The 12,984-nt window shown below is 44.7% G+C and overlaps 1 protein-coding gene across 1 annotated transcript in view; it reads right to left on the minus strand.

Moving 5' to 3' along the window:
• The window catches only part of DSCAM (DS cell adhesion molecule), a 799,693-nt gene that overhangs the window by 119,838 nt on the left and 666,871 nt on the right, over nucleotides 1–12,984 (minus strand). The gene's annotated exons all lie outside the window — the stretch shown is intronic.

The raw sequence follows: 12,984 nt of genomic DNA on the forward strand, positions 1-12,984 counted from the left end.
CTCCCTCAGGTCCCCCACACAGCCAAGCCACCACCATCACTACTACCATCTCTACCACCATCATCACCACCAGCTTCATCTCTGCCAAAAATACTGTGAACACCACCACCACCAGCAATAGCATCTCTACCACTGACATCACCAGCATTACAACCACCAGTATCAACATCACTGCCATAAAAATAACCTAATGGTAGAAGCACCTCTATCACTTCTTCCAACTTTACCACCATATTTATCACAAACTTCACCAACAAACCACACTTCAACCTCCACTACTTCCATCATCATCCTTGATGTTACCACCATCACTGTCACTAAAAAGATGCTTCACTTCATCACTATCCCAAAACCAACAACACTATCAGCACCACCATCCATCACTCAATCACTATCCCAACACCAACATAACTATCACCACAACCATTCATCACTCCATTACTATTCTAATATTAACATCACTATCACCACAACTGTCCATCAGTCCATCACTATTCCAACACCAACATTGCTATCACCACAACCATCCATCACTCCATCACTGTCCCAACACCAATATCACTATCACCACAACCATCCATCACTTCATCACTATCCCAATACCACCATCACTATCGCCACCACTATCCATTACTTCTTCACTATCCCAACACTAACACCACTGCCAACACCACCATCCATCGCTCCATCACTATCCCAACACCAACACCATTGTCACCACAACATCCATCACTCCATCACTATCCCAACACCAATACCACTGTCACCACAACCATCCATTGCTCCATCACTATCCCAATACCAACATCACTATCACCACAACCATCCATCACTCCATCACAATCCCAGTGCCAACATCACTATCACCGAAACCATCCATCATTCCATCACTATCCCAACACCAACATGAATGCCACCACAATGACCACTACAACTACTACCACCTCTACCACCTCCACTTCCGCTTACTGAACACTGTTTTTTTCCCATTGTAATTGGTGCTTTATGTATTTTCATTTTCTTTCCCACAAAAACCCCACACAGTGTAAGTATGCTTCTTTACAGATGAAGAAACAAAAGGTCAAATACGTTAAAACAACTATCTCAAGGCAAGTACAGGGTAGGAATTCTCCAAAGTTGTATTTGGTATTAACCACTCATAGAGCCTCCGAGAACTTTTCACCCTTTTGCAAAGTTTGTTAGTTTTGTAAAGTAATAGTATACATGGCATTTCTAATCAGAGAAAAATTTAATAGATCACATGAAGAGAAAATTGTATATTTTTATGCATAAAAGCCAGCAAAAATTCTTACTCTATCAGGGAAAGTTTAAGTTACTTTATTAATTTGTAGATAAGACTAGTCAGATTGAAATTTAGAAATGTATTTAAATTAAAGAAATCCTTGTGGATGTATTTTAAAACAACCTCTGAAAAAAATCCATAAATGGAAAAAAATCCACAAATTAGTGCATAAGATCCTTTACTGGAAAATTGTTTTGAATGATGCTTTAGACATCTTTGCTTGGAGCATGTGTCTACTTGGAACAAAGGGAGAAGGTTTTCTGGGGTATAGAGAATACATCCTTATAAGGAAATGATCTTTAGAACACTGTATTAAGGTTGTTAATTAGCACTGTAGAACAATTGATACATGGGTGGAAATAATGGTTCACTATCATGAAACTCAGTGAATGAGGTTAATGGTGGGGTAAGAAGACAAGGAAAACAAGAAATCAGGTAGGGATCTGGAAACATATTTTGAATCTGACTTGCATAATATTGGAGAAGACAAATTTCCTAGGAAACCACTTTGACCATGCCTCTTTGATCTCTGTCTCCCGATCTCAGTAGTACCTGTTGTGACATCTGATCGCTGCCTCATCTCTCAAGACTAATGCCTCCTGGGTGTTGCTTGCTCACCTGGGTTCCTCTCTGACTGCCTGAAAGAGGGTGGGGATCCCAACTCTCTTACATATTCCCACCTTATAAAAGCTGTTGTCAAAAAATGTTCTTCCTTCTTCTTTCAACGAATACCCCGTCTACTCTTTCTCTGCAGGCCACCTCAGCTTCCAGCTCACCAGGGCTCTTCCCTAGACCACTCCCACCAAGAAGCCTTCTCCCTCCCTGGTCTCCATTGGCATTCACTGATCACTTCCACCTCCTCTGGTGGCCACCATTCTCGATGAAACATGTGGTTTCAAAGAATGCCATTGCAAGCTCTAGAATGCAAGGAACCCTACAGAATGAAATTTCACTTATTATTTCCCCCTGTCTAAATCGGGGCTTCAACACTGTGGATGTTCTCAGAAGATATTCTTGCAGATGGAAAAGAGAATGGTTTTGAACACACATAAGGTGCAATAAAAGAGGTGGGTAAGAATGATCACAGGCACAGGTTTACAATTTAACTGGGTAAAGGACTGATAGCAAGGGTATGAAGTCAGAAGAAATTCCTTGACTGCAGACACATGGTTTAGCTGTTGAAGAGGGGCCTGGCTTAGCCACTACGGAAGCGGAGAACTCAGCAGTCCAGTGTGACAGCCGGGAAGTGTGGATTCAAGCTGAGAGTTGGCTTCCGCGCTGGGACTTAGCCTGCTGGCCTACACAGAAGGATGACAGGCTGAGGCAGGATTCGGAGGGGTCGAGCTTCATTGCCCAGGCCCCACCAGGGATGAAAATAGCTTCTGATGAGCCAATTTATTTGGACACTGTCATTCATTTTTTTCCTTCTTGAAAGAAGGATTCCAGAAAGAGAATTTGCTCACTTATTCAGCCAGCCGGTGGGTTACATGTTTTTATGATGATGGACCTGCAGATTTACAGCGAATCTCACCTGGTAACCAGTCATCTTAAGACAAATTAAGGGAGTCCTTCAAAAAGTAAGTATATGGAAAACAAAAAAACAAAAACAAAAACAAACTAAGGGCTCCCTTCTACTATTTAAGAACTCAATAAAACAAGGCCCTTTCCACAGGGGAAAATGTTGAAATTTAGAAATGTGTTTAAATTAAAGAAATCCTTGAGGACGTACTTACAAACAACAGACTTCTTTCCTAAGTGAGTGCTTTCTGTTTGCCTCTTCTCAAATCCCTTTGAACACAGTGCAAATCTAAGAGAAGGTCATGCCTACTCCTTGTTAGGTTTCTCACACAAAGATTGTTTTTCCCATGTTGAACTTGACTCCCCCATTCATTTGCCTTTGGATTCAGTAATGATCTTGATTTCTTCTCATTTCTTTCATTTATCTGCCATCTGTGGAATGCTCTCTCCCCTTTCCTTGCCTGGCAGGATTTTTTCTCCTGTAGTCCTCCTAAACAGCCTCCTTTCATCCTCCCAGATGCCCTTTCTCCAGCTTCCAAATCCCTCCCAACCTCCACTTCCTTTAAGAAACCTCTTTTGATCTCCATGACAACAGTCGCACCGTGTCAATGTATTTGCACGGTGTGCAAGTGACTGTATTTTGTATGTCCTTCCCAATCAGTCGGCTGTAAGCCGCCTGTGGCAGATGCATCATCCTTTAAAAGGACAGTAAAACAGTAGATGTGCAAATGCTCACCGCACCTTCCTGGATGTGAATTATTAGAACAGGCATCTCTTGTGCTGAAGACCACCAGCCATGTTCTGTTTCCCTCACGCCTCCCGCCTCCTTCCCATTGAAAGGAAATGGCCTTTGCTGGATGTGCAGAATTCACCTGTTGGCTGGAGTCTGCTAAAAGCCTCACTGCAGAATTTCACGTTTGAAGAACCCTGCCTTTCTCAGACATGTTGAATAATTTAGTTGGGAAATGAATCGAACATTTTCTTTTTAGATTCCTCCAAATCCACTCAAAATCTATCCTCATTTCCCTTATGTGACAAGTTGGGTGGACAGTCTTTTTCATCTTTGTGCATTTTCTGCAGCCTCCCCTTACCTGCTTTCCAACATAAACAGTAGCCACTCCATAAGCTTGCTCAGTGAATGGGTGCATCACATTGAACAAACCTTAACTGGGCATCTGTTCTACACAAGGCATGGCACCCCAGGGACACCTACGAGTGAATCAGTGTTCAGAATACTGCGTGATACTTGTAGTGCTGAAGGTTTGTTTGCCCAGAGTACTATGGAGGGGCAAATCGGGGTCAGAAGGATTGCCAGAGAAGAGCACACTTCACCTGAGCTAAAGGGTGACTGGACATTGCCTTGGAGGGTACACTGCTGCCGCCAAAGCAATTGGCATAGAAAGCTGCACCCAGGTGCAAGGACAGAAGACACCCAGGAATGGAGAGAGGCTCAAGTGACTCTGGGGTGAGGTATCCATGGTGATCACAGGGGTGGGGGATGGTACAAGCACAGATGAAGTAGGGACACATCTATGGGACAGAACCTACGGAGCCTGTATGTAGTGGTACGGTGCGCTACCAGCAACATCCACGTCACCTGGAAAACTGTTAGAGCTGCAAGAACTGGGGACCCACTCAGAGTTCCTGAATCAAGAATAAACCCTGGGGGCGGAGCCTGGTGAGGTGTGTTTTAAAAAGCCCTCCAGGGGATGCCAGTGCTCCCTTGAGTCTGAGAATCACTGTCGTTATCACTGGGAGTCACTCAGTGATTTAGATTTGGCTTTGCTGGGAGAGACTATTTAGCTAAAAAGCAGCAACTATGCATTCCCCCATTTCTCAGGTTAGCCAGTAGCCCATTTTCCTGGTTCTTGGCAGAACAAAAGGGAATAAACACACATAAAACTGTTAGACCTTCCTGGTCTTGGGAGTAATTTAAAGATCTACCTTACTCAGCACTAAAGGGATTCTGCTTTACAATAGGTGTAGGGGTGGTGTGAGAACCAGCTGGCTATCTTGGTCCATGGACAATGGATTTTGAGGGAGCTACGTCAGGTCGAGGAGATCTCTTATATTATTGCCTCAAATAATTCCTTTCCTCTCCTCTCCTCTCTCCTTTCTTTCCTCTCCTTTCTCCTTTCTTCCTTCCTTCCTTCCCTCTTTTTCTTTTCTTTTTCTTTCTTTTTCACAGGGTCTCACTCTGTCACCCATGCTGGAGTGCAGTGGTGGGATCATGGCTCACTGCAGCCTCAACCTCCCCAGGCTCAAATCCTTCCACCTCAGCCTCCTGAGTACCTGGGATACAGGCATGCCACCATACCTGGCAAATTTTTGTACTTTTTTGTAGAAATGGGTTTTTGCCATGTTGCCCAGGCTGGTCTCCAACTCCTGAGCTTAAATAATCTGCCCAACTCGCCTCCCAAAGTGCTAGGATTACCATCAGTGAACCACTGCTTCTGGCTTCAAATGATATTTTTGTTCATATATCTCTCCTTAGAGTTGCACTGTATTAAATACAGTATCTGTGTCCTATGTCTCATAATGGGGAGATGTATGGCCATGGGACTGGCTCCCCCAAAGTCATTATCTTTCGAGGAGCTAGGAAAGGATGAGATGTCCACATTTCATGAAATAGAAAAGGGCCACATGACCTGATAATGAGACAGTGCTTAGAACAAAGGGGCTATGCAATTTCGGTTTGAGAAATAAATGATAAATGACAGATTATTTGAAATAGGCACTGTCTTGAGAGCCAAGAATGCTACTTGCAGGATGCAGCTGCCATATTCTAGTCAGACGTGGCAGCTGAGGAGGAAAGAGTGGCCAAGGTGTATGTGGGCTTTGCCTTGAGACATAAATGCAGAATGCTAGAAATAGACTGATAATTTTATGACATGGAATTGAGGTTAACTACTGCAAAGCAAAACTCCATTTATTCCATTTCTAAAGTATAGGACAGCTTCCGCTTTATTCATCCAGCCAACAAACACCTGTGAAATAGCTCCTCTCGCTGGGACACTCCCTTTTTGAATTCCGTTGTTCTTCATACATCACACCACCTGCTAAACACAGTTAACATTTCCTGCCAGCCACAGAGGCCTATCAGTGCTCTCTGCCAAGGACCACGCGAGGGCATTTGGGCTTTGCTTCCTATGAATCAACCCTGAGGGCTGGCCTCTGGGAATGCCCCCACCTAGCTCCCGCGCCCAACAATGGGGACCTAGAGGGTGTACTCTGATGCAAAAGAGGGGGTATGCTAGTCTGTGAGCCTAAGGCTGGGCCCCAACTATTTAGCGGTGGCTGAGTGAACCCAAAGAGCTTTGGCCCACCACACACGCCTGGAAGGCCCAACCCAGAGTAGCCCCTCTGCAGGTAATGGAGGCCCTGTAACGGCAGTGTGGCCAAGGAGGGCAGGGCAGGGGCTCGAGAAAGGCCACAGAGATAAGGGAGGGAGGGGCACCCCGACTCCAATCTGATAAACAAGCACAAGAGGCAGGATTTCAAGGGCATGGTCATGGGGCCATGAAAAATGCTTGGAAGTAGTTTTGCGGGGTGGGAGAAGACAGTGTCTGATTCTGGAAGCTTTGTAAGACAGCGCCACTGGAGCGCCAATCATGATCCAACACTGCTGGTAAAGAGGTCATTTGGGCAGGGGTGGAGCTGAGTGAGATGAAGGCACATCCACCTCTCACCCCGACAAACCACCGGGTCTGCATGCCTGGAGGCATCCTGGATGTCTTGATGAGAAAAGACAGGAAAGGAGGGTGAAGAAGAATCTTCCTCGGGACCAAACAGGTCCTTTCCACCGGGGAGGGCAGGACGTGGGAAGCTGGAGGCCAAGACAGGGAGCCAAGCCAGGAGTCGCCCCGGCCAGTGCTCTGACATGCGCACAGGGCAGCCTCTGTCTACCTTGTAGGTCCTTAAACTGGAACTGCCTCCATTTCCCTCCCACCCTATATATAATATAATTTATATTATATTTAATAATATAAATTAAAGAATAACTAAAGAGAACCCTTAAGTGATGTAGGAGGAGAGGGTAAGTGTGGAGAGAAACTGAGTCCTGGAATCCACAGGGATGAGGCTGAGAGCCAGTAGCGGGTGAGAGTGACCCTGGGCAGGAAGGGACACACAGATGGGAATGGCACTGCCAGGAGGCAGGTGGAAGCTGTGACAGCCAAACTAAGACAGACAGACAGACAGAGAGAGAGAGAGAGAGAGAGGCTTGTAAAGGAGTAAGCGACATCAGTCACATGCAGGGTTGTTGCAGCCTTTGTCATTTTTGCTAAGTATCTGTCCAGAAGAACCAAAGAAGATCCAAGTCTCAGAAGGAGCCTGCCCACTGAAAGGTGAGCTTTAATTTTACAACCGGAAGGAATTCCTGAGTGCTTTACATTTGTGCCAAAACAACCAATGAACCAGAAGCCATTTTTGAGTGGGGGCACTGCTATAAAGCTACGTGAAAATATGGAAGCAACTTTGGAACTGGGTAATGGGCTGAGGTTGGAAGAGTGTTGAGGGCTCAGAAGAAGACAGGAAGATGAGGGAAAGTTTGGAACTTCCCAGTGACTTGTTAAATTGTTATGATCACAATGGTGGTAGTGATATGGGCAATGAAGTCCAGGCTGAGGAGTTCTAAGATGAGACGAGGAACTTATTAGGAACTGGAGCAAAGGTCACTTTTGTTATGCATTAGCAAAGAGGTTGGAGGCATTGTGCCCCTGCCCCAAAGATCTGCGGATCTTTGAACTTGAGAGTGATGATTTAGTATATATTACATATGGTGGGAGGGGCTAGCCTTGTCTCAGATGAGACTTTTTCAGTTGGATGTGGCTCCCTCTCGAGAGATCATCTCAATCCAGGAAATAAGGGTTGACAAACTGGTCCCCGCTCCAGATCTGTTTGGCCACTTGTTTTTATGTGGCTCTTAGCTAACAATGGTTTCTTGTTGTTGCTTACATTTTTAAATGATTGAAATAAGTCAAAAGAGGAAGAATATTTTGTCATGTGAAAATTATGTGAATTTCAAATTTCACCTATCCTAGGTAAAGTTCTACTGGAGCCCAACTGTCTTCACTCATTCACGCATGACTGCAGCTGTGCCTGTGCAGCAGCATTGAGCAGTTAAGACCAAGACTGCAGGGCCTACAAAGCTGAAAATATCTGCTCTCTGGCCCGTTAGAGAAACACTTTGCAGACTCGTACAGGACAGTGCTGCAGACAGAACCAGCATGTGAGGTAGAACTCACTGGGTGCGCTGCAGGTCCAAGGCAGGGTGGGGAGGAGAGAGGGGAGAAAGGTTGACAGGAGAGGCACTACCAAGAAAGGAGTGTGGGAGAAAGGCCGGGGCTCTGCCCAGTGTTGGTTAGAGTTCGTTACTCTCCTTTTATCCTTGCTCCGGTGGATAGTTCTAACTTATGTTCTATCAGAAGACAAGGAATAGTAATGTCTGCATTAACAATGGAGCTCTGGTCCTGGATTCAATATCTGCCCTCTATAGCTCAGTGGGGATTAAGGGCAGGATGGCATTCTTTCTGTAGAGCTAGTCTTTGTGTCTCTTTCCTTTTCTTTTTCTTTTTTCTTTTTTTTCCTGAGACAGAGTCTCGCCTTGTCACCCAGGCTGGAGTGCATTGGTGCCATCTCAGCTGGCTGCAGCCTCGACCTCCCGGGCTTAAGTGATTCTCGTCCTTCAGCCTCCTGAGTAGCAGGGACCACAGGCACATACCACCACACCCAGCCATTTTTTTTTTTTTTTTTGGTAGAGATGAGGTCTCACTATGTTGCCCAGGCTGGTCTTAAACTCGTGGGCTTAAGCAATCCTCCCAATTCAGCCTTTCAAAGTGCTGGGATTATAGATGTGAGCCACCATGCCTAGCCTCTTATCTATTTTTGGGTAATGAAAGGCTTTAGCCTTGACTAAAGGGAATTTTAGACATCAACATGCATGAATAGGTATTTGGGAGGAGAGTACTGAAAAAGTTGCCTAGGCTAGGCACAGTGGCTCATACCTGTAATCACAGCACATTAGGAGGCCGAGGCAGGAGGACCGCTGCAGGTCAGGAATTTGAGACCAGCCTGGGCAACATAGTGAGACCTTGTCTCTACAAAAATCAAAAAGTTAACTGGGTGTGGTGATGGTGGTATGCACTTGTAGTCCCAGCTACTCAGGAGGCTGAGGTAGGAGGATCACATGAGCCTGGGAGGTCAAGGCTGCAGTGAGCCGAGATGGTGCCACTATACTGCATTCAGCCTGGGTGGTAGAGTGAGACCCTGTCTCAAAACAAAAACAAAAATAAAAAACAAAAGAAAAGAAACAGTTGTCCAATAGGCTACTGTATGTTCCCTGTTAGGAATGTGCTAGAAGCATTCAGACCAAGGGCCCCTGAGAACACTCTGGCTTATGTTGGAGGGAAACACTCCACAAATCCAGATGCAACACGTGCCACAGATTCCACGCGGGACCACGGGAGCAACACAGGCACTCCCTGAATCACATTCTCCTTCAGTGGGAAGTCTTGTTTCCTAAATTCACTAAGGATCTGCCACCTAAATTCTTCTGTTATTTACAGAAAAACAAACCTTGTTTCCAACTTCAAGTTGTTACTGGCAGGGAAAAGAAGAAGGTAAAATGGTTTTATTTCTCATACGTCTATAATTACCGAAGCACAAAGTACTTTTATTTTCGGTCTCAACTTAAATTTTTCAAAAGAACAGGAAGAGTTTATTATAGGAATTGAAAGAATTTAAAGTAGCTTTCAGAGTTTTTAATACAATGAAGAGTTTGCCTTTAAAAATGTTATGGGCTATCTTGAAATAGTTTGTTACATCTTAGTGCATTAACTTAAATGTATTTGAACTAGTGAAATATGTTTGAAGGCACACATTGTGTTTTTCTGTCTTGCTTCAGGCTACCTTGAAAATAGTCTGGAAAATAGCTGTGCTAGGGCAGCTAATTCATGCCCTTCTGGCTGGGGTTCTTCCTGTGATGGACCCTAACCAACTTCGTCCAGCTGAGTTGTCATAATAATAACAATAAAACTAATGTCATGTTTCTTCCCTTGCCTTAGGAGAGGGGTCCATGACATAGCAGATGCCATTTGATGATGTCTGTGTAATTCTTGATTGTATTTGCTTACACAAATCTTTTTGTTTCTCCAAGAATGTCAAATGAAACTTTATTGTCATTTACTTTTAATTTATTCAGAACCGCTTACACTGTCTTTTGGATTTCTGTCAAGGCATCGGTTAGCACTTTAATTAGCTTAATATTTGTAAAAGTATTTAAGAGCCCTTTCCGAGACTTCACCTTGCATAATATAGACATCAAATCACATAGACATCATAATATAGCCCCCCCATAGAAAGATATTCAAGAGGAATAGAAATATATTTCTGTTGAATATATTCCTCTTGAATATCTTTCTCTGGGCTTACATTTGGGATGTGAAGATGTCCATTTCCCACGAAACTTATCATAAATTGGACCACTACTGCCCTTTACTTTTCAATAAACTATATTGGAAATTACCATAGTAGAAACTCATGTGAAAAGTGGTTGGTCGCCTGGTGTACTGAGTGCGGTTCACATCTTTGGGTGCCTGCCATTGTACAGTCTAGGGCGTTTCACTGTATCATGAGTCAGACCTGAACTCGCCATGTTTGCTGTCTGGAGATCCTAATAGCAGGGATGCCATCTCCACGGCAGTCGCAGAAACACTTAATGCTTCACAGGCAATTGCGATATGGAACACTTGTCTTCTAGGCCTCTTCGTTCCCAGCTTACATATACACTCACCTCTCCTTCACTCACCCATTCATTCATTCATGGAACACATGCCAGCCATGAGGGATCAGAACTGAGTAAGCCTCTCTTCCTGCTGCCAAGGAGCTCCCAGAACAGTGGAGGGGATGCACGTGAAACAGACTGCAGAAGCCACTGGGTGGGAACCTCCCTGAGCCATCCCCAAGAGCAATGGGTAACATAGAGGGTGAAACTCTAATTGGAGATTCCCATCGCCAATTCCCATTCCCATCTTCATGGGGGCAGTCATGCACAATCTGAGCCTCAAATGAGCAGGAATGGACAGGAGAGGTCAGCGTGTTACAAACCGCCTGAACACTGACAGGAGAGACGACGACACTTGTGGACTGCTGTGTGGGTAGGTATCCCTGGGAAGGCAGGGCAAGGTAAGGGGCCTGAATCCGGGTGCTGCAGCTGATGTGGGATGGCTGCATTCACTAGGTCCTGAGCAACCTTTGCTGGACACGAAAGATTTTAAAATCAGAAGCTCTTCTTTGGTGAAAGAAATAACTAAGATAAAAAGGGTGCCAGGTGTGGTAGCTCACGCCTGTAATCCCAGCACTTTGGGACGCCAAGGTGGGTAGATCACGTGAAGTCAGGAGTTCAAGACCAGCCTGGCCAACATGGTGAAAACCCCTGTCTCTACCAAAAACACAAAAAAAGTAGCTGGGTGTGGTGGCACACGCCTGTAATCCCAGCTACTTGGGAGGCTGAGGCAGGAGAAGTGCTTGAACTCAGGAGACACAGGTTGCAGTGAGCAAAGATCATGCCACCGCACTCCAGCCTGGGCGACAGAGTGAGACTCTGTCTCAAAATAAATAAATAAATAAAAATAAATAAAATAAAAGCAGAAAGTTGCTTATTTTGATCAATAGAGGGTGTTGTTACAGAAGCAGTGCTTATTCAATGATAATTAAATAAATGTAATATCTATCTCCAGTGTTACAGAAAGGCCACCAAAGTGCCCCTTACATTTCAAAGACTTAGAGTCTAAATGGCTATTTTCCCACCAAAACCCCAGAACTATTTCTTTACCCTGTGTCTCGGTACTGAATGCGTCTTTTACTTCTGATCAGCATCCGTGACCATGAATGAGCTTCCACCTTAGACTTCCCACGACTGCATATGTCCACCGTGGCTGACAGATGTGGGCCTCCCTCTTTGGGGCTAACGCTATTTCTCCTTTTCTCTTTCGCCTTACGCAAAACAGATATTCTGAATTTTATGCCATAAATAAAGGCATGTCGTATGTAACACACTGTCTTTTACATATACTTAAGACTTCGTGTAATAGCGTCCAATTCGATTGAATCAGTGATGTCCTTTAAAAGCTCATTATATAAACAGGCCAATGTGAAATGATAAGCTGGTGACAGGGCAGCCCCTACCTCATTAGTCAGTTAGATCACCGGCAAGTCTGCCTGCTGACAGGCCATGCCACAAAGGCCCACTACAGAGATAGATTGCACTCCTCCATGAACAATGCATTAACAGTCGATTCACAATCGAATGAAAGCCAGGCTTCCTTTTAATAGTCCCACAACATGTTCATCCTTTGGCACTAAAAAGAAATTTAACTGCAATGCACTAACTTTTGTGGCTGCTTTCTACAGAGAGAGAAAGGATACAATGCCTTTTAAAGCCTCCGAAGTTTCCATTTTTAGTATAAGAGCTAGATCCTCTGTGGACAGACACCTCTCTCATGCAGGACCCAAAAGACCCAAAAAGCTTTTGAGGCCACAGTTAATACCTGGTCTTTTTCAGGGCAAAACACAAGAGAATGTGTAAAGCTAGTGGGTAAAACTTCACAGTCTTCAATTCAAGACAGAGTGAGTCAGCATTCCATTTGTAGAGTGGCGGGAACGCGTGTGGGGTTATGGCTTGCTGAGTGTCTTTATTCTACAATGTGTGTGATGCTCGCAGGTGGTGGATGTGCTCACAAAGACCAGTGACACCGCCTCCCACACTCCTCAGCCTGCACTTTCTGTGCAGCTAAACAGTCATATCACGCTGCCCGCTGGAAACACAACTCATTGGCTGTGGTTGAGAAACGCTGACACAAAGGGGCTCGCTGCATTAACGCATGTAATACCAAAGGTGGTATCCGCCCCAACAATGAAAATCCATTTTTGTTACAGAGGCTGGTCATCTTATGAAAGAACCCATACTAGAAGGAAAACAAACAAACAATCCAACAAACATGTCATCTCATATGCAATGTTAGAAGATGCAATGGTTAGAAGAGGTGTGTGATGTGAAGACCTCACTGTGGTTGTTGGCTGCCCTCTTCTCCCAGTGACGCCACAGAAAAAAAAGGGTGAGGAAAGAGATAAAAAAAAAATCATATGCAATGAGAGAAATTCAG

Source organism: Nomascus leucogenys, chromosome 25 (genome assembly GCF_006542625.1).
Source record: "Nomascus leucogenys isolate Asia chromosome 25, Asia_NLE_v1, whole genome shotgun sequence".
NCBI classification, from domain to species: domain Eukaryota; kingdom Metazoa; phylum Chordata; class Mammalia; order Primates; family Hylobatidae; genus Nomascus; species Nomascus leucogenys.